Raw genomic sequence first — 24,686 nt, forward strand, 5'->3', positions numbered from 1 at the left:
CACCAATTGATTTTAGATCGAGCCCAAAACGTGGGCAACATCATAATATGGTTGGAGGAGTCATTTGGTTAAGTTTGAGTGAAATCCGATCTCTAGAACTACCCAAAACACCAACCACTCCAATTAGGAACGAACTGCCTTTGACCTTGAGTTGTCCATTTTCTTACACCTATTGATTTAGGGTCGAGCCCCAAACTTGGGCAACATCATAATATGGTGGGAGGAGTCATTTGGATAGTTTTGAGTGAAATCCGATCTCTAGAACTATGGAATACACCAACCACACCTTTTAGGAACGAACTGCCTTTGAACATAAATTGTACAATTTCTTACACCTATTGATTTCGGATCGTGCCCAAAACTTGGGCAACATCATAATAGGGTGGGAGGTGTCATTTGGTTAAGTTTGAGTGAAATCCAATCTGTAGAACTACCCAAAACACCAACCACTCCAACTAGGAACGAACTGCCTTTGAACTTGAATTGTCCAATTTCTTACACCTATTGATTTCGGAACGAGCCCAAAACTTGGGCAACATCATAATATGGTGGGAGGAGTCATTTTGGGAAGTTTTGAGAGAAATCCGATCTGTAGAACTATGGAATACACCAACCACACCGATTAGGAACTAACTGCCTTTGAACATAAATAGTCCAATTTCTTACACCTATTGATTTCGGATCGTGCCCAAAACTTGGGCAACATCATAATATGGTGGGAGGAGTCATTTGGTTAAGTTTGAGCGAAATCCGATCTGTAGAACTACCTAGAACACCAACCACTCCAATTACGAACGAACTGCCTTTCAACTTGAATTGTCCAATTTCTTACACCTATTGATTTCGGATCGAGCCCAAAACTTGGGCAACATCATAACATGGTGGGAGGAGTCATTTGGTTACGGTTGAGTGAAATCCGATCTATAGAACTACCCAAAACACCATCCACTCCAACTAGGAACGAACTGCCTTTGAACTTGAATTGTCCAATTTCTTACACCTATTGATTTCGGATCGAGCCGAAAACTTGGGCAACAACATAATATGGTGGGAGGAGTCATTTGGTTAGTTTTGAGTGAAATTCGATCTCTAGAACTATGGAATACACCAACCACTCCGATTAGGAACGAACTGCCTTAGAAGATAAATTGTCCAATTTCTTACACCTATTGATTTGGGATAGAGCCCAAAACTTAGGCAACATCGTAATATGGTGCAAGGAGTCATTTGGTTAAGTTTAAGTGAAATCCGATCTTTAGAACTACCCAAAACACCAACGACTCCAATTAGGAACGGACTGCCTTTGAACTTGAATTGTCCAATTTCTTACACCAACTGATTTCGGATCGAGCCCAAAACTTGGGCAACATCATAATACGGTGGGAGGAGTCATTTGGTTAGTTTTGAGTGAAATCCGATGTCTAGAACTATGGAATACACCAACCACTCCGATTAGGAACGAACTGCCTTTGAACATAAATTGTCCAATTTCTTACAGCTATTGATTTCGGATCGAGCCCAAAACTTGGGCAACATCATAATACGGTGGGAGGAGACATTTGGATAGTCTTGAGTGAAATCCGATCTCTAGAACTATGGAATATACCAACCACACCTTTTAGGAACGAACTGCCTTTGAACATAAATTGTCCAATTTCTTACACCTATTGATTTCGGATCGTGCCCAAAACTTGGGCAACATCATAATAGGGTGGGAGGAGTCATTTGGTTAAGTTTGAGCGAAATCCGATCTGTAGAACTACCTAGAACACTATCCACTCCAATTAGGAACGAACTGCCTTTCAACTTGAATTGTCCAATTTCTTACACCTATTGATTTCGGATAGAGCCCAAAACATGGCAACATCATAATATGGTGGGAGGAGTCATTTGGTGAAGTTTGAGTGAAATCCAATCTGTAGAACTACCCAAAACACCAACCACTCCAATTAGGAACGAACTGCCTTTGAACTTGAATTGTCCAATTTCTTACACCTGTTGATTTCGGATCGAGCCAAAACTTGGGCAACTTCGTAATATGGTGGGAGGAGTCATTTGGTTAAGTTTGAGTGAAATCCGATCTCTAGAACTACCCAAAACACCAACCACTCCAGTTAGGAATGAACTGCCTTTCAACTTGAATTGTCCAATTTGTTACACCTATTGATTTCAGATCGAGCCCATAACTTGGGGAACATGATAATATGGTGGGAGGAGCCAATTGATTAGTTTTGAGTGAAATCCGATCTATAGAACTACCCAAAACACCAGCCACTCCAACTAGGAACGAACTGCCTTTGAACTTGAATTGTCCAATTTCTTACACCTATTTATTTCGGATCGATCCCAAAAGTTGGGCAACATCATAATGTGGTGGGATGAGCCAATTGATTAGTTTTGAGTGAAATCCGATCTCTGGAACTATGGAATACACCAACCACTCCGATTAGGAACGAACTGCCTTCGAACATAAATTGTCCAATTTCTTACAAATATTGATTTCGGATCGAGCCCAAAACTTGGGCAAAATCATAATCTGGTGGGAGGAGTCATATGGTTAGATTTGAGTGAAATCCGATCTCTAGAACTACCCAAAACACCAACCACTCCAATTAGGAACGAATTACCTTTGAACTTGAATTGTCCAATTTCTTGCACCTATTGATTTCGGATCGAGCCCAAAACTTGGGCAACAACATAATATGGTGGGAGTGGTCATTTTGTTAGTTTTGAGAGAAATCCGATCTCTAAAACTATGGAATACACCAACCACTCCGATTAGGAACGAACTTCCTTTGAACATAAATTGTCCAATTTCTTACACCTATTGATTTCGGATCAAGCCCAAAACTTGGGCAACATCATAATATTGTGGGGGGATTCATTTGGTTAAGTTTGAGTGAAATCCGATCTCTAGAGCTACCCAAAACACCAACCACTCCAATTAGGAACGAACAGCCTTTGAACCTGAATTGTCCAATTTCTTACACCTATTGATTTCGGATAGAGCCCAAAAGTTGGGCAACATCATAATGTGGTGGGATGAGCCAATTGATTAGTTTTGAGTGAAATCCGATCTCTGGAACTATGGAATACACCAACCACTTCGATTATGAACGAACTGCCTTTGAACTTGAATTGTCCAATTTGTTACACCTATTGATTTCGGATCGATCCCAAAACTTGGGCAACAACATAATATTGTGGGAGGAGTCATTTGGTTAAGTTGGAGTGAAATGCAATCTCTAGAACTTCCCAAAACACCAACCACTCCAGTTAGGAACGAACTCCCTTTGAACTTGAATTGTCCAATTTGTTACACCTATTGACTTCGGATCGATCCCAAAACTTGGGAAACATCATAAAATGGTGGGAGGAGTCATTTGGTTATGTTTGAGTGAAATCCGATCTCTAGAACTACCAAAAACACCAACCACTCCCATTAGGAATGAACTGCCTTTGAACTTGAATTGTCCAATTTCTTACACCTATTGATTTCGGATCGAGCCCAAAACTTGGACAACATGATAACATGGTGGGCGGAATCATTTGGTTAAGTTTGAGTGAAATCCGATGTCTAGAACTACCCAAAACACCAACCACTCCAATTGGGAACGAACTGCCTTTGAACTTGAATTGTCCAATTTCTTACACCTATTGATTTCGGATCGAGCCCAAAACTTGGGCAACATCAAAATATGGTGGGAGGAGTCATTTGGTTAAGTTTTAGTGAAATCCGATCTCTAGAACTAACCAAAACACCAACCACTCCAATTAGCAACGAACTACCTCTGAACTTGAAATGTCCAATTTCTTACACCTACTGATTTCGGATCGAGCCCAAAACTTGGGCAACATCATAATATGGTGGGATGAGTCTTTTCGTTAGGTTTGAGTGAAACCGATCTCTAAAACTATGGAATACACCAACCACTCCGATTAGGAATGAACTGCCTTTGAACATAAATTGTCCAATTTCTTACACCTACTGATTTCGGATCGAGCCCAAAACTTGGGCAACATCATAATATGGTGGGAGGAGTCATTTGGTTAGTTTTGACTGAAATCCGATCTCTAGAACTGTGGAATACACCAACCATTACGATTAGGAACGAACTGCCTTTGAACATAAATTGTCCAATTTCTTACACGTATTGATTTCCGATCGAGCCCAAAACTAGGGCAACATCATAATATGGTGGGAGGAGTCATTCGGTTAAGTTTGAGTGAAATCCGATCTCTAGAACTACCCAAAACACCAACCACTCCAATTAGGAACGAAGTACCTTTGAACTTGAATTGTCCAATTTCTTACACCTATTGATTTCGGATCGAGCCCAAAACTTGGGGAACATGATAATATGGTGGGAGGAGCCAATTGATTAGTTTTGAGTGAAATCCGATCTATAGAACTACCCAAAACACCAGCCACTCCAACTAGGAACGAACTGCCTTTGAACTTGAATTGTCCAATTTCTTACACCTATTTATTTCGGATCGATCCCAAAAGTTGGGCAACATCATAATGTGGTGGGATGAGCCAATTGATTAGTTTTGAGTGAAATCCGATCTCTGGAACTATGGAATACACCAACCACTCCGATTAGGAACGAACTTCCTTTGAACATAAATTGTCCAATTTCTTACACCTATTGATTTCGGATCAAGCCCAAAACTTGGGCAACATCATAATATTGTTGGGGGATTCACTTGGTTAAGTTTGAGTGAAATCCGATCTCTAGAACTACCCAAAACACCAACCACTGCAATTAGGAACGAAGTACCTTTGAACTTGAATTGTCCAATTTCTTACACCTATTGATTTCGGATCGAGGCCAAAACTTGGGGAACATGATAATATGGTGGGAGGAGTCATTTGGATAGTTTTGAGTGAAATCTGATCTCTAGAACTACGGAATACACCAACCACTCCGATTATGAAGGAACTGCCTTTAAAAATAAATTGTCCAATTTCTTACACCTATTGATTTCGGATCGAGCCCAAAACTTGGGCAACATCAAAATATGGTGGGAGGAGTCATTTGGTTAAGTTTGAGTGAAATCCAATCTTTAGAACTACCCAAAACACCAACCACTCCAGTTAGGAACGAACTGCCTTTGAACTTGAATTGTCCAATTTCTTACTCCTATTGATTTCGGATCGATCCGAAAACTTGGGCAACATCATAATATGGTGGGAGTAGTCATTTGGTTAAGTTTGAGTGAAATCCGATCTCTAGAACTACCCAGAACACCAACCACTCCAATTTGGAACGAAATGCCTTTGAACTTGAATTGTCCAATTTCTTACACCTATTGATTTTGTATCGAGCCCAAAACTTGGGCAACATCATAATATATTGGGAGAAGTCATTTGCTTAAGTTTGAGTAAAATTCGATCTCTAGAACTACCCGAAACACCAACCACTCCAATTAGGAACGCACTGCCTTTGGACATGAATTGTACAATTTCTTACACCTATTGATTTCGGATCGAGCCCAAAACTTGGGCAACATCATAATATGGTGGGAGGAGTCATTTGGTTAAGTTTGAGTGAAATCCGATCTCTAGAACTACCCAAAACACCAACCACTCCAATTAGGAACGAACTACCTTTGAACTTGAATTGTCCAATTTCTTGCACCTATTGATTTCGGATCGAGCCCAAAACTTGGGCAACAACATAATATGGTGGGAGTGGTCATTTTGTTAGTTTTGAGAGAAATCCGATCTCTAAAACTATGGAATACACCAACCACTCCGATTAGGAACAAACTGCCTTTGAACATAAATTGTCCAATTTTTTACACCTATTGATTTCGGATCGAGCCGGAAACTTGGGCAACATCCTAATATGGTGGGAGGAGTCATTTTGTTTAGTTTTGAGTGAAATCCGATCTCTAAAACTACCCGAAACACCAACCACTCCAATTAGGAACGCACTGCCTTTGGAATTGAATTGTACAATTTCTTACACCTATTGATTTCGGATCGAGCCCAAAACTTCGGCAATATCAAACTATGGTGGGAGGAGTCATTTGATTAGTTTTGAGTGAAATCCGATCTCTAGAACTATAGAATACACCAACCACTCCTATTAGGAACGTATTGCCTTTGAACACAAACTGTCCAATTTCTTACACCTATTGATTTCGGATCGATCCCAAAACTGGGGCAACATCATAATATGGTGGGAGGAGTCATTTGGTTAGTTTTTAGTGAAATCCGATCTCTAGAACTATGGACTACACCAACCACTCCGATTAGGAACGAACTGCCTTTGAACATAAATTGTCAAATTTCTTACACCTATTGATTTCGGATTGAGCCCAAAACTTGGGCAACATTATAATATGGTGGGAGGTGTCATTTGGTTGAGTTTGAGTGAAATCCGATCTCTAGAACTACCCAAAACACCAACCACTCCAATTAGGAACGAACTGCCTTTGAACTTGAATTGTCCAATTTCTTAAACCTGTTGATTTCGGATCGAGCCCAAAACTTGGGAAACATCATAATATGGTGGGAGGAGTCTTTTGGTTGAGTTTGAGTGAAATCCGATCTCTAGAATTACTCAAAACACCAACCACTCCAATTAGGAACGAACTGCCTTTGACCTTGGATTGTCCAATTTCTTACACCTATTGATTTCAGATCGAGCCCAAAACTCGGGCAACATCATAATATGGTGGGAGGAGTCAGTTGGTTAGTTTTGAGGGAAATCTGATCTCTAGAACTGTGGAATACACCAACCACCCCAATTAGGAACGAATTGCCTTTGAACTTGAATTGTCCAATTTCTTACCCCTATTGATTTCGGATCGAGCCCAAAACATGGGCAACAACATAATATGGTGGGACGAGTCATTTGGTTAAGTTTGAGCGAAATCCGATCCCTAGAACTACCCAAAAGACCAACCACTCCAATTAGGAACGAACTGCCTTTGAACTTGAATTGTCTAATTTCTTACACCTATTGATATCGGATCAAGCCCAAAACTTGGGCAACATCATAATATGGTGGGAGGAGTCATTTGGTTAGTTCTGAGTGAAATCCGATCTCTAGAACTATGGAATACACCAACCACTGCGATTATGAACGAACTTCCTTTGAACATAAACTGTCCAATTTCTTACACCTATTGATTTCAGATCGAGCCCAAAACGTGGGCAACATCATAATATGGTGGGAGGAGTCATTTGGTTAGTTTTGAGTAAAATCCGATCTCTAGAACTAAGGAATACACCAACCACTCCGATTAGGAACCAACTGCCTTTGAACATAAATTGTCCAATTTCTTACACCTATTGATTTCGGATCGAGCCCAGAACTTGGGCAATATCATACTATGGTGGGAGGAGTCATTTGGTTAGTTTTGAGTGAAATCCGATCTCTAGAACTATAGAATACACCAACCACTCCTATTAGGAACGTACTGCCTTTGAACACCAATTGTCCAATTTCTTACACCTATTGATTTCGGATTGAGCCCAACACTTGGGCAACATTATAATATGGTGGGAGGTGTCATTTGGTTGAGTTTGAGTGAAATCCGATCTCAAGAAGTACCCAAAACACCAACCACTCCAATTAGGAACGAACTGCCTTTGAACTTGAATTGTCCAATTTCTTAAACCTGTTGATTTCGGATTGAGCCCAAAACTTCGGAAACATTATAATATGGTGGGAGGAGTCTTTTGGTTGAGTTTGAGTGAAATCTGATCTCTAGAATTACTCAAAACACCAACCACTCCAATTAGGAACGAACTGCCTTTGAACATAAATTGTCCAATTTCTTACCCCTATTGATTTCGGATCGAGCCCAAAACATGGGCAACATCATAATATGGTGGGACGAGTCATTTGGTTAAGTTTGAGTGAAATCCGATCCCTAGAACTACCCAATAGACCAACCACTCCAATTAGGAACGAACTGCCTTTGAACTTGAATTGTCTAATTTCTTACACCTATTGATTTCGGATCAAGCCCAAAACTTGGGCAACATCAAAATATGGTGGGAGGAGTCGTTTTGTTAGTTTTGATGAAATCCGATCTCTAGAACTGTGGAATACACCAACCACTCCGATTAGGAACGAACTGCCTTTGAACATAAATTGTCCAATTTCTTAAACCTACTGATTTCGGATCGGGCCCAAAAACTTGGGCAACATCATAATACGGTGGGAGGAGTCATTTGGTTGAGTTTGAGTGAAATCCGAACTCTAGAACTACCCAAAACACCAACTACTCCGATTAGGAACGAATTTCCTTTGAACTTGAATTGTCTAATTTCTTACACCTATTGATTTCGGATCGAGCCCAAAACTTGGGCAACATCATAATATGGTGGGAGGAGTCATTTGGTTAGTTTTGAGTGAAATCCGATCTTGAGAACTATGGAATACACCAAGCACTCCAATTAGGAACGTACCTCCTTTGAACACAAATTGTCCAATTTCTTGCTCCTATTGATTTCGGATCGATCCCAAAACTTGGGCAACATCATAATATGGTGGGAGGAGTCATTTGGTTAGTTTTGAGTGAAATCCGATCTCTAGAACGATGGAATACACCAACCCCTCCGATTAGGAACGAACTGCATTTGAACATAAATTGTCCAATTTCTAACACCTATTGATTTCGGATCTTGCCCAAAACTTGGGGAACATTATAATATGGTGGGAGGTGTCATTTGGTTCACTTTGAGTGAAATCCGATCTCTAGAACTACCCAAAACACCAACCACTCCAATTAGGAATGAACTGCCTTTGAACTTGAATTGTCCAATTTCTTCAACCTATTGATTTCGGATCGAGCCCAAAACTTGGGCAACAACATAATACGGAGGGAGGAGTCGTTTGGTTAAGTTTGAGTGAAATCCGATCTCTAGAATTACCCAATACACCAACCACCCCAATTAGGAACGAATTGCTTTGAACTTGAATTGTCCAATTTCTTACACCTATTGATTTCGGATCGAGCCCAAAACATGGGCAACATCATAATATGGTGGGACGAGTCATTTGGTTTAGTTTGAGTGAAATCCGATCTCTAGAACTACCCAAAAGACCAACCACTCCAATTAGGAACGAACTGCCTTTGAACTTGAATTGTCTAAATTCTTACACCTACTGATTCCGGATCGAGCCCAAAACTTGGGCAACATCATAATATGGTGGGAGGAGTCATTTGGTTAGTTTTGAGTGAAATCCGATCTCTAGAACTATGGAATACACCAACGACTCCGATTAGGAACGAAGTGCCTTCGAACATAAATTGTCCAATTTCTTACACCTATTGATTTCGGATCGAGCCCAAACCATGGGCAACAGCATAATACGGTGGGAGGAGTCATTTGGTTAAGTTTGAGTGAAATCTAATCTCTAGAACTACCCAAAACACGAACCACTCCAATTAGGAACGAACTGTCTTTGAACTTGAATTGTCCAATTTCTCACACCTATTGATTTGGGATCAAGCCCAAAACTTGGGCAACATCATAATATGGTGGGAGGAGTCATTTGGTTAGTTTTGAGTGAAATCCGATCTCTAGAACTATGGAATACACCAACCACTCCGATTAGGAACGAATTGCCTTTGAACATAAATTGTCCAATTTCTAACACCTATTGATTTTGGATCTTGCCCAAAACTTGGGAAACATTATAATGTGGAGGGAGGTGTCATTGGTTCACTTTGAGTGAAATCCGATCTCTAGAACTACCCAAAACACCAACCACTCCAATTAGGAACGAACTGCCTTTGAACTTGAATTGTCCAATTTCTTCAACCTATTGATTTCGTATCGAGCCCTAAACTTGGGAAACATAATAATATGGTGGGAGGAGTCATTTGGTTGAGTTTGAGTGAAATCTGATCTCTAGAACTGTGGAATACACCAACCACTCCGATTAGGAACGAACTGCCATAGAACTTGAATTGTCCAATTTCTTCAACCTATTGATTTCGTATCGAGCCCTAAACTTGGGAAACATAATAATATGGTGGGAGGAGTCATTTGGTTGAGTTTGAGTGAAATCCGATCTCTAGAATTACCCAATACACCAACCACCCCAATTAGGAACGAATTGCTTTGAACTTGAATTGTCCAATTTCTTACGCTTATTGATTTCGGATCGAGCCCAAAACGTGGGCAACATCATAATATGGTGGGAGGAGTCATTTGGTTAAGTTTGAGTGAAATCCGATATCTAGAACTACCCAAAACACTAACCACTCCAATTAGGAACGAAGTTCCTACGAACTGGAGTTGTCCAATTTCTTACACCTATTGATTTCGGATCGATCCAAAAACTTGGGCAACAACATAATATGGTGGGAGGAGTCATTTGGTTAAGTTTGAGTGAAATCTGATCGCTAGAACGACCGAAAACTCCAACCACTCCAATTAGGAACGAATTTCCTTTGAACTTGAATTGTACAATTTCTTAGACCTATTGATTTCGGATCGAGCCCAAAACTTGGGCAACATCATAATATGATGGGAGGAGTCATTTGGTTAAGTTTGAGTGAAATCCGATCTCTAGAACTACCCAAAACACCAACCACTCCAATTAGGAACGAACTGCCTCTGAACTTGGATTGTCCAATTTCCTACACCTATTGATTTCGGATCGAGCCCAAAACTTGGGCAACATCATAATATGGTGGGAGGAGTCATTTGGTTAGTTTTGAGTGAAATCCGATCTCTAGAAGTATGGAATACACCAACCACTCCGATTAGGAACGAACTTCCTTTGAACATAAATTGTCCAATTTCTTACACTTATTGATTTCAGATCGAGCCCAAAACTTGGGCAACATCATAATATGGTGGGAGGAGTCATTTGGTAAAGGTTGAGTGAAATCCGATATCTAGAACTACCCAAAACACCAACCACTCCAATTACGAACGAACTTCCTACGAACTTGAGTTGTCCAATTTCTTACACCTATTGATTTAGGATCGATCCCAAAACTTGGGCAACATCATAATATGGTGGGAGGAGTCATTTGGTTAAGTTTGAGTGAAATCACATCTCTAGAATTACCCAAAACACCAACCACTCCAATTTGGAACGAACTGCCTTTGAACTTGAATTGTCCAATTTCTTACACCTATTGATTTCAGATCGAGCCCAAAACTTGGGCAACATCATAATATGGTGGGAGGAGTCATTTGGTTAAGTTTGACTGAAATCCGATCTCTAGAACTACCCAAAACACCAACGACTCCAATTAGGAACGAACTGCCTTTGAACTCGAATTGTCCAATTTCTTACACCTATTGATTTTGGATCGAGCCCAAAACTTGGGCAACATCATAACATGGTGGGAGGAGTCATTTGGTTAAGTTTGAGTGAAATCCGACCTCTAGAACTACCCAAAACTCCAACCACTCCAATTAGGAACGAACAGCCTTTGAACTTGAATTGTCCAATTTCTTACAACTATTGTTTTCGAATTGAGCCCAAAACTTGGGCAACATCATAATATCATGGGCGGAGTCATTTGGTTAAGTTTGAGTGAAATCCGATCTCTAGAATTACCCAAAACACCAACCACTCCAATTAGGAACGAACTGCCTTTGAACTTGAATTGTACAATTTCTTACACCTATTGATTTCGGATCGAGCCCAAAACTTGGGCAACATCATAATATGGTGGGAGGAGTCATTTGGTTAAGTTTGAGTGAAATCCGATCTCTAGAACTACCCGAAACACCAACCACTCCAATTAGGAACGAACTTCCTCTGAACTTGAATTGTACAATTTCTTACACCTATTGATTTCGGATCGAGCCCAAAACTTGGGCAACATCATAATATGGTGGGAGGATTCATTAGGTTAAGTTTGAGTGAAATCCGATCTCTAGAACTACCCAAAACACCAACCACTCCAATTAGGAACGAACTGCCTTTGAACTTGAATTGTACAATTTCTTACACCTATTGATTTCGGATGGAGCCCAAAACTTGGGCAACATCATAATATGGTGGGAGGAGTCATTTGGTTAGTTTTGAGTGAAATCCGATCTCTAGAACTATGGAATACACCAACAATTCCGATTTGGAACGAACTGCCTTCGAACATAAATTGTCCAATTTCTTACACCTATTGATTTCCGATCGAGCCCACAACTTGGGCAACATCATAATATGGTGGGAGGAGTCATTTGGTTAAGGTTGAGTGAAATCCGATCTCTAGAACTACCCAAAACACCAACCACTACAATTAGGAACGAACTGCCTACGAACTTGAATTGTCCAATTTCTTACACCTATTGAATTCGGATCGAGCCCAAAACTTGGGCAACATCATAATATGGTGGGAGGAGTCATTTGGATAAGTTTGAGTGAAATCCGATCTCTAGAACTACCCAAAACACCAACGACTCCAATTAGGAACGAACTGCCTTTGAACTCGAATTGTCCAATTTCTTACACCTATTGATTTTGGATCCAGCCCAAAACTTGGGAAACATCATAATATGGTGGGAGGAGTCATTTGGTTAAGTTTGAGTGAAATCCGACCTCTAGAACTACCCAAAACTCCAACCACTCCAATTAGGAACGAACAACCTTTGAACTTGAATTGTCCAATTTCTTACAACTATTGATTTCGAATTGATCCCAAAACATGGGCAACATCATAATATCATGGGCGGAGTCATTTGGTTAAGTTTGAGTGAAATCCGATCTCTAGAACTACCCAAAACACCAACCACTCCAATTAGGAACGACCTGCCTTTGAACTTCAATTGTACAATTTCTTACACCTATTGATTTCGGATCGAGCCCAAAAATTGGGCAACATAATAATATGGTGGGAGGAGTCATTTGGTTAAGTTTGAGTGAAATCCGACCCCTAGAACTACCCAAAACACCAACCACTCCAATTAGGAACAAACTGCCTTTGAACATAAATTGTCCAATTTCTTACTCCTATTGATTTCGGATCGAGCCCAAAACTTGGGCAACATCGTAATATGGTGGGACGAGTCATTTGGTTAAGTTTGAGTGAAATCCGATCTCTAGAACTACCCGAAACACCAACCACTCCAATTAGGAACGAACTTCCTCTGAACTTGAATTGTACAATTTTTTACACCTATTGATTTCGGATCGAGCCCAAAACTTGGGCAACATCATAATATGGTGGGAGGAGTCATTTGGTTAAGTTTGAGTGAAATCCGATTTCTAGAACTACCCAAAACACCAACCACTCCAATTAGGAACGAACTGCCTTTGAACTTGAATTGTACAACTTCTTACACCTATTGATTTCGGATGGAGCCCAAAACTTGGGCAACATCATAATATGGTGGGAGTAGTCATTTGGTTAGTTTGGAGTGAAATCCGATCTCTAGAACTATGGAATACACCAACCACTCCGATTTGGAACGAACTGCCTTTGAACATAAATTGTCCAATTTCTTACACCTATTGATTTCCGATCGAGCCCAAAACTTGGGCAACATCATAATATGGTGGGAGGAGTCCTTTGGTTAAGGTTGAGTGTAATCCGATCTCTAGAACTACCCAAAACACCAACCACTACAATTAGGAACGAACTGCCTTCGAACTTTAATTGTCCAATTTCTTACACCTATTGAATTCGGATCGAGCCCAAAACTTGGGCAACATCATAATATGGTGGGAGGAGTCATTTGGATAAGTTTGAGTGAAATCCGATCTCTAGAACTACCTAAAACACCAACCACTACAATTAGGAACGAACTGCCTTCGAACTTGAATTGTCCAATTTCTTACACCTATTGAATTCGGATCGAGCCCAAAACTTGGGCAACATCATAATATGGTGGGAGGAGTCATTTGGATAAGTTTGAGTGAAATCCGATCTCTAGAACTACCCAAAACACCAACCACTACAATTAGGAACGAACTGCCTTCGAACTTGAATTGTCCAATTTCTTACACCTATTGAATTCGGATCGACCCCAAAACTTGGGCAACATCATAATATGGTGGGAGGAGTCATTTGAATAAGTTTGAGTGAAATACGATCTCTAGAACTACCCAAAACACCAACCACTACAATTAGGAACGAACTGCCTTCGAACTTGAATTGTCCAATTTCTTACACCTATTGAATTCGGATCGAGCCCAAAACTTGGGCAACATCATAATATGGTGGGAGGAGTCATTTGGATAAGTTTGAGTGAAATCCGATCTCTAGAACTACCCAAAACACCAACCACTCCAATTAGGAACGAAATGCCTTTGAACTTGAATTGTACAATTTCTTACTTCTATTGATTTCGGATCGAGCCCAAAACCTGGGCAACATCATAATATGGTAGCAAGGGTCATTTGGTTAAGTTTGAGTGAAATCCGACCTCTAGAACTACCCAAAACACCAACCACACCAATTAGGAACGAACTGCCTTTGAACTTGAATTGTCCAATTTCTTACACCTATTGAATTCGGATCGAGCCCAAAACTTGGGCAACATCATAATATGGTGGGAGGAGTCATTTGTATAGTTTTGAGAGAAATCCGATCTCTAGAACAATCGAATACACCAACCACTCCGATTAGGAACGAACTGCCTTTGAACACAAATTGTCCAATTTCTTACACCTATTGATTTCGGATCGAGCCCAAAACCTGGGCAACAACATAATATTGTGGGAGGAGTCATTTGGTTTGTTTTGAGTGAAATCCGATCTCTAGAACTAAGGAATACACCAACCACTCCGATTAGGAACGAACTGCCTTTGAACATAAATTGTCCAACTTCTTACACCTATTGATTTCGGATCGAGCCCAAAACTTGGGCCACAACATAATATGGTGGGAGGAGTCATTTGGTTAAGTTTGATTGAAATCCGATCTCTAGAACTTCCCAAAACACCAACCACTCCAATTAGGAACGAACTTCCTTCGAACTTGAATTGTCCAATTTCTTACACCTATTGATTTCGGATCGAGCCCAAAACTTGTGCAACATCATAATATGGTGGGAGGAGTCATTTGGTTAAGTTTGAGTGAAATCCGATCTCTAAAACTACCCAAAACACCAACCACTCCAATTAGGAACGAAATGCCTTTGAACTTGAATTGTCCAATTTCTTACACCTATTGATTTCGGATCGAGCCCAAAACTTGGGCAACATCATAATATGGTGGGAGGAGTCATTTGGTTAGTTTTGAGTGAAATCCGATCTCTAGAACTATGGAATACACCAACCACTCCGATTAGGAACGAACTGCCTTGGAACATAAATTGTCCAATTTCTTACACCTATTGATTTCGGATCGAGCCCAAAGCTTGGGCAACATTATAATATGGTGGGAGGAGTCATTTGGTTAGTTTTGAATGAAATCCGATCTCTAGAACTATGGAATACACCAACCACTCCGATTAGGAACGAACTGCCTTTGAACATAAATTGTCCAATTTCTTACAACTATTGATTTCGGATCGAGCCCAAAACTTGGGCAACATCGTAATATGGTGGGAGGAGTCATTTGGTTAGTTTTGAGTGAAATCCGATCTCTAGAACTACCCAAAACACCAACCACTCCATTTAGGAACGAACTGCCTTTGAACTTGAATTGTACAATTTCTTACACCTATTGATTTTGGATCGAGCCCAAAACTGGGGCAACATCATAATATGGTGGGTGTAGTCATTTGGTTAAGTTTCACTGAAATCCGATCTCTAGAACTACCCAAAACACCAACCACTCCTATTAGGAACGAACTGCCTTTGAACTTGAATTGTCCAATTTCTTACACCTATTGAGTTCGGATCGAGCCCAAAACTTGGGCAACATCATAATATGGAGCGAGGAATCATTTGGTTAAGTTTGAGTGAAATCCGATCTCTAGAACTACCCAAAACACCAACCACTCCAATTTGGAACGAACTGGCTTTGAACTTGAATTGTCCAATTTCTTACACCTATTGACGTTGGATCGAGCCCAAAACTTGTGCAACATCATAATATGGTGGGAGGAGTCATTTGGTTAAGTTTGAGTGAAATCCGATCACTAGAACTATGGAATACACCAACCACTCCGGTTAGGCACGAACTGCCTTTGAACATAAATTGTCCAATTTCTTACACCTATTGATTTCGGATCGATCCCAAAACCTGGGCAACATCATAATATGGTGGGAGGAGTCATTTGGTTTGTTTTGAGTGAAATCTGATCTCTAGAACTATGGAATACACCAACCACTCCGATTAGGAACGTACTGCCTTTGAACATAAATTGTCCAACTTCTTACACCTATTGAGTTCGGATCGAGCCCAAAACTTGGGCAACATCATAATATGGTGGGAGGAGTCATTTGGTTAAGTTTGAGTGAAATCCGATCTCTAGAACTACCCAAAACACTAACTACTCCAATTTGGAACGAACTGCCTTTGAACTTGAATTGTACAATTTCTTACTCCTATTGATTTCGGATCGAGCCCAAAACCTGGGCAACATCCTAATATGGTGCGAGGAGTCATTTGGTTAGTTTTGAGTGAAATCCGATCTCTAGAACTACCCAAAACACCAACCACTCCAATTAGGAACGAACTGGCTTTGAACTTGAATTGTCCAATTGTTTACAACTATTGATTTCGGATGGAGCCCAAAACTTGGGCAACATCATAATACGGTGGGAGGAGTCATTTGGTTAAGTTTGAGTGAAATCCGACCTCTAGAACTACCCAAAACACCAACCACTCCAATTAGGAACGAACTGCCTTTGAACTTGAATTGTACAATTTCTTACACCTATTGATTTCGGATCGAGCCCAAAACTTGGGCAACATCATAATACGGTGGGAGGAGTCATTTGGTTAAGTTTGAGTGAAATCCAATCTCTAGAACTACACAAAACACCAACCACTCCAATTAGGAACGAACTGCCTTCGAACTTGAATTGTCCAATTTCTTAAACCTATTGACATCGGATCGAGCCCAAAACTTGTGCAATATCATAATATGGTGGGAGGAGTCATTTGGTTAACTTTGAGAGAAATCCGATCTCTAGAACTACCCAAAACACCAACCACTTCAATTAGGAACGAACTGCCTTTGAACTTGAATTGTCCAATTTCTTACACCTATTGATTTCGGATCGAGCCCAAAACTTGGGCAACATCATAATATGGTGGAAGGAGTCATTTGGTTTGTTCTGAGTGAAATCCGATCTTTAGAACTATGGAATACACCAACCGCTCCGATTAGGAACGAACTGCCTTTGAACATAAATTGTCCACTTTCTTACACCTATTGATTTCGGATCGAGCCCAAAACCTGGGCAACATCATAATATGGGGGGAGGAGTCATTTGGTTAGTTTTGAGTGAAATCCGATCTCTAGAACTACCCAAAACACCAACCACTCCAATTAGGAACGAACTGGCTTTGAACTTGAATTGTCCAATTTCTTACAACTATTGATTTCGGATGGAGCCCAAAACCTGGGCAACATCATAATACGGTGGGAGGAGTCATTTGGTTAAGTTTGAGTGAAATCCGACCTCTAGAACTACCCAAAAGACCAACCACTCCAATTTGGAACGAACTGCCTTTGAACTTGAATTGTACAATTTATTACACCTATTGATTTCGGATCGAGCCCAAAACTTGGGCAACATCATAATATGGTGGGAGTAGTCATTTGGTTAAGTTTCACTGAAATCCGATCTCTAGAACTACCCAAAACACCAACCACTCCTATTAGGAACGAACTGCCTTTGAACTTGAATTGTCCAATTTCTTACACCTATTGATTTCGGATCGAGCCCAAAACTTGGGCAACATCATAATATGGTGGGAGGAGTCATTTGGTTAAGTTTGATCGAAATCCGATTCCTAGAACTACCCAAAACACCAACCACTCCAATTTGGAACGAACTGGCTTTGAACTTGAATAGTCCAATTTCTTACAACTATTAATTTTGGATGGAGCCCAAAACCTGGGCAACATCATAATACGGTGGGAGGAGTCATTTGGTTAAGTTTGAGTGAAATCCGACCTCTAGAACTACCCAAAAGACCAACCACTCCAATTAGGAACGAACTGCCTTTGAACTTGAATTGTCCAATTTCTTACACCTATTGATTTCGGATCGAGCCCAAAACTTGGGCAACATCATAATATAGTGGGAGGAGTCATTTGGTTAGTTTTGAGTGAAATCCGATCTCTAGAACTATGGAATACACCAACCACTCCGATTAGGAACGAACTGCCTTGGAACATAAATTGTCCAATTTCTTACACCTATTGATTTCGGATCGAGCCCAAAGCTTGGGCAACATTATAATATGGTGGGAGGAGTCATTTGGTTAGTTTTGAGTGAAATCCGATCGCTAGGACTATGGAATACACCAACCACTCCAATTTGGAACGAACTGCCTTTGAACATAAATTGTCCAATTTCTTACAACTATTGATTTCGGATCAAGCCCAAAACTTGGGCAACATCGTAATATGGTTGGAGGAGTCATTTGGTTAAGTTTGAGTGAAATCCGACCTCTAGAACTACCCAAAACACCAACCACTCCAATTAGGAACGAACTCCCTTGGAACTTGAATTGTACAATTTCTTACACCTATTGATTTCGGATCGAGCCCAAAACTTGGACAACAACATAATATGGTGGGAGTAGTCATTTGGTTAAGTTTGACTGAAATCCGATCTCTAGAACTACCCAAAACACCAACCACTCCTATTAGGAACGAACTGCCTTTGAACTTGAATTGTCCAATTTCTTACACCTATTGATTTCGGATCGAGCCCAAAACTTGGGCAACATCATAATATGGTGGGAGGAGTCATTTGGTTAAGTTTGATCGAAATCCGATTCCTAGAACTACCCAAAACACCAACCACTCCAATTTGGAACGAACTGGCTTTGAACTTGAATAGTCCAATTTCTTACAACTATTAATTTTGGATGGAGCCCAAAACCTGGGCAACATCATAATACGGTGGGAGGAGTCATTTGGTTAAGTTTGAGTGAAATCCGACCTCTAGAACTACCCAAAAGACCAACCACTCCAATTAGGAACGAACTGCCTTTGAACTTGAATTGTCCAATTTCTTACACCTATTGATTTCGGATCGAGCCCAAAACTTGGGCAACATCATAATATAGTGGGAGGAGTCATTTGGTTAGTTTTGAGTGAAATCCGATCTCTAGAACTATGGAATACACCAACCACTCCGATTAGGAACGAACTGCCTTGGAACATAAATTGTCCAATTTCTTACACCTATTGATTTCGGATCGAGCCCAAAGCTTGGGCAACATTATAATATGGTGGGAGGAGTCATTTGGTTAGTTTTGAGTGAAATCCGATCGCTAGGACTATGGAATACACCAACCACTCCAATTTGGAACGAACTGCCTTTGAACATAAATTGTCCAATTTCTTACAACTATTGATTTCGGATCAAGCCCAAAACTTGGGCAACATCGTAATATGGTTGGAGGAGTCATTTGGTTAAGTTTGAGTGAAATCCGACCTCTAGAACTACCCAAAACACCAACCACTCCAATTAGGAACGAACTCCCTTGGAACTTGAATTGTACAATTTCTTACACCTATTGATTTCGGATCGAGCCCAAAACTTGGACAACAACATAATATGGTGGGAGTAGTCATTTGGTTAAGTTTGACTGAAATCCGATCTCTAGAACTACCCAAAACACCAACCACTTCAATTAGGAACAAACTGCCTTTGAACTTGAATTGTCCAATTTCTTACACCTATTGATTTCGGATCAAGCCCAAAACTTGGGCAACATCATAATATGGTGGGAGGAGTCATTTGGTTAAGTTTGAGTGAAATCCGATCTCTAGAACTACCCAAAACACCAACCACTCCAATTAGGAAAGAACTGCCTTTGAACTTGAATTGTCCAATTTCTTACACCTATTGATTTCGGATCGTGCCCAAAACTTGGGCAACATCATAATATGGTGGGAGGAGTCATTTGGTTACGTTTGAGGGAAATCCGATCCCTAGAACTACCCAAAACACCAATCACTGCAATAAGGAACGAACTGCCTCTAAACTTGAATTGTAGAATTTCTTACACCTACTGATTTTGGATTGCGCAAAAAACTTGGGCAACAACAGAATATGGTGGGAGGAGTCATTCGGTTAAGTTTGAGTGAAATCCGATCTCTAGAACTACCCAAAACACCAACCACTCCAATTAGGAACGAACTGCCTTTGAACATGAGTTGTCCAATTTCTTACACCTATTGATTTCGGATCGAGCCCAAAACTTGGGCAACATCATAATATGGTGGGAGGGGTCATTTGGTTAAGTTTCAGTGAAATCCGACCTCTAGAACTTCCCAAAACACCAACCACTCCAATCAGGAACAACCTGCCTTTGAAATTGAATTGTCCAATTTCTTACACCTATTGATTTCGGATCGAGCCCAAAACTTGTGCAAGATCAAAATATGGTGGGAGGAGTCATTTGGTTAAGTTTGAGTGAAATCTGATCTCTAGAACTACCCAAAACACTAACCACTCCAATTAGGAACGAACTGCCTTTGAACTTGAATTGTCCAATTTCTTACACCTATTGATTTCGGATCGACCCCAAAACTTGGGCAACATCATAATATGGTGGGAGGGGTCATTTGGTTAAGTTTGAGTGAAATCCAATCTCTAGAACTACCCAAAACACCAACCACTCCAATTAGGAACGAGCTGCCTTTGAACTTGAATTGTCCAATTTCTTGCACCTATTGATTTCGGATCGACCCCAAAACTTGGGCAACTTCATAATATGGTGGGAGGAGTCATTTGGTTAGTTTTGAGTGAGATTCGATCTCTAGAACTATGGAATACACAAACCACTCCGATTAGGAACGAACTGCCTTTGAGCATAAATTGTCCAATTTCTTACACCTATTGATTTCAGATCGAGCCCAAAACATGGGCAACATCATAATATGGTGGGAGGTGACATTTGGTTAAGTTTGAGTGAAATCCGATCTCTAGAACTACCAAAAACACCAACCACTCCAATTAGGAACGAACTGCCTTTGAACTTGAATTGTCCTATTTCTTACACCTATTGATTTCGGATCGAGCCCAAAACTTGTGCAACATCATAATATGGTGGGAGGAGTCATTTGGTTAAGTTTGAGGGAAATCCGATCCCTAGAACTACCCAAAACACCAACCACTGCAATAACGAAGAACAGCCTCTAAATTTGAATTGTAGAATTTTTTACACCTACTGATTTCGGATTGAGCAAAAAACTTGGGCACCATCAGAATATGGTGGCAGGAGTCATTTGGTTAAGTTTGAGTGAAATCCGATCTCTAGAACTACCCAAAACACCAACCACTCCAATGTGGAACGAACTGCCTTTGAACTTGAATTGTCCAATTTCTTACACCTATTGATTTTGCATCGAGCCCAAAACTTGGCCAACATCATAATATGGCGGGAGGTGTCATTCGGTTAAGTTTGAGTGAAATCCGATCTCTAGTACTATGGAATACACCAACCACTCCGATTAGGAACGAACTGCCTTTGAACTTGAATTGTTAAATTTCTTACACCTATTGATTTCCGATCGAGCCCAAAACATGGGCAACATCATAATATGGTGGGAGGTGTCATTTGGTTAAGTTTGAGTGAAATCTGATCTCTAGAACTACCCAAAACACCAACCACTTCAATTTGGAACGAACTGCCTTTGAACTTGAATTGTCCAATTTCTTACACCTATTGATTTCGGATCGAGCCCAAAACATGGGCAACTTCATAATATTGTGGGAGGAGCCATTTGGTTAGTTTTCAGTGAAATCCGATCTCTATAACTATGGAATACACCAACCACTCCGATTAGGAACGAACTGCTTTTGAACATAATTTGTCCAATTTCTTACACCTATTGATTTCGGATCGAGCCCAAAACTTGGGCAACATCATACTACGGTTGGAGGTGTCATTTGGTTAAGTTTGAGTGAAATCCGATCTCTAGAACTACCCAAAACACCAACCACTCCAATTAGGAACGAACTGCCTTTGAAATTGAATTGTCCTATTTCTTACACCTATTGATTTCGGATCGAGCCCAAAACTTGGGCAACATCATAATATGGTCGGAGGAGTCATTTGGTTAGTTTTGAGTGAAATCCGATCTCCAGAACTATGGAATACACCAACCACTCCGATTAGGAACGAACTCCCTTTGAACATAAATTGTCCAATTTCTTACACCTATTGATTTCGGATTGAGCCCAAAACTTGGGCAACGTCGTAATATGGTGGGAGGTGTCATGTGGTTAAGTTTTATTGAAATCCGATCTCTAGAACTACCCAAAAAGAAAAACCACTCCAATTAGGAACGAACTGCCTTTGAACTTGAATTGTCCAATTTCTTACACCTATTGATTTCGGATCGAGCCCAAAACTTGGGCAACATCATAATATGGTGGGAGGGGTCATTTGGTTAAGTTTGAGTGAAATCCGATCTCTAGAACTACCCAAAACACCAACCACTCCAATGTGGAACGAACTGCCTTTGAACTTGAATTGTCCAATTTCTTACACCTATTGATTTTGGATCGAGCCCAAAACTTGGCCAACATCATAATATGGTGGGAGGTGTCATTCGGTTAAGTTTGAGTGAAATCCGATCTCTAGAACTATGGAATACACCAACCACTCCGATTAGGAACGAACTGCCCTTGAACTTGAATTGTTAAATTTCTTACACCTCTTGATTTCGGATCGAGCCCAAAACTTGGGCAACATCATAATATGGTGGGAGGTGTCATGTGGTTAAGTTTTATTGAAATCCGATCTCTAGAACTACCCAAAACACAAACCACTCCAATTAGGAATGAACTGCCTTTGAACTTGAATTGTCCAATTTCTTACACCTACTGATTTCGGATCGGGCCCAAAACTTGGGCAACATCATCATATGGTGGGAGGGGTCATTTGGTTAAGTTTGAGTGAAATCCGATCTCTAGAACTACCCAAAACACCAACTACTCCAATTAGGAACGAACTGCCTTTGAACTTGAATTGTCCAATTTCTTACACCTATTGATTTCGGATCGATCCCAAAACTTGGGCAACATCATAATATGGTCGGAGGAGTCATTTGGTTAAGTTTGAGCGAAATCCGATCTCTAGAACTACCCAAAACACCAACCACTCCTATTAGGAACGAACTGCCTTTGAACTTGAATTGTCCAATTTCTTACATCTATTGATTTGGGATCGAGCCCAAAACTTGGGAAACACCATAACATGGTGGGGGGAGTCATTTGGTTAGTTTTGAGTGAAATCTGATCTCTAGAACTATGGAATACACCAACCACTCCGATTAGGAACGAAATTCCTTTGAACATAAATTGTCCAATTTCTTACACCTATTGATTTCGGATCGAGCTCAAAACTTGGGCAACATCATAATATCGTGGGAGGAGTCATTTGGTTAAGTTTTAGTGAAATCCAATCTCTAGAACTACCCAAAACACCAACCAATCCAATTAGGAACGAATTGCCTTTGAACTTGAATTGTCCAATTTCTTACACCTATTGATTTCGGATCGAGCCCAAAACTTTGGCGACATCATAATACGGTGGGAGGAGTCATTTGGTTTGTTTTGAGAGAAATCCGTTCTCTAGAACTATGGAATACACCAACCACTCCGATTAGGAACGAACAGCCTTTGAACATAAATTGACCAATTTCTTACACCTATTGATTTCGGATCGAGCCCAAAACTTGGGCAATAACATAATATGGTGGGAGGAGTCATTTCGTTAAGTTTGAGTGATATCCGATCTCTAGAACTACTCAAAACACCAACCACTCCAATTAGGAACGAACTGCCTTTGAACTTGAATTGTCCAATTTCTTACCCCTATTGATTTCGGATCGAGCCCAAAACTTGGGCAACATCATAATACGGTGGGAGGAGTCATTTGGTTAAGTTTGAGTGAAATCCCATCTCTAGAACTACCCAAAACACCAACCACTCCAATTAGGAACGAACTGCCTTTGACCTTGAATTGTCCAATTTCTTACACCTATTGATTTCGGATCGAGCCCAAAACTTGGGCAACATCATAATATGGCGGGAGGAGTCATTTGGTTAAGTTTGAGTGAAATCCGATATCTAGAACTACCCAAAACACCAACCACTCCAATTAGGAACGAACTGCCTTTGAAATTGAATTGTCTAATTTCTTACACCTATTGATTTCGGATCGAGCCCAAAACTTGGGCACCACCATAATATGGTGGGAGGGGTTATTTGGTTAAGTTTGAGTGAAATCCGACCTCTAGAACTACCCAAAACCCCAACCACTCCAATCAGGATCGAACTGCCTTTGAACTTGAATTGTCCAATTTTTTACACCAATTGATTTCGGATCGAGCCCAAAACTTGGGCAACATCATAATATGGTGGGAGGAGTCATTTGGTTAGTTTTGAGTCAAATCCGATCTCTAGAACTATGGAATACACCAACTACTCCGATTTGGAACGAACTGCCTCTGAACTTAGATTGTCCAATTTCTTACACCTATTGATTTCGGATCGAGCCCAAAACTTGGGCAACATCATAATATCGTGGGAGAAGTCATTTGGTTAAGTTTTGGTGAAATCCAATCTCTAGAACTTCCCAAAACACCAACCAATCCA

Source organism: Prunus avium, chromosome 3 (assembly GCF_965620075.1).
Source record: "Prunus avium chromosome 3, drPruAviu1.hap1.1, whole genome shotgun sequence".
NCBI lineage: Eukaryota > Viridiplantae > Streptophyta > Magnoliopsida > Rosales > Rosaceae > Prunus > Prunus avium.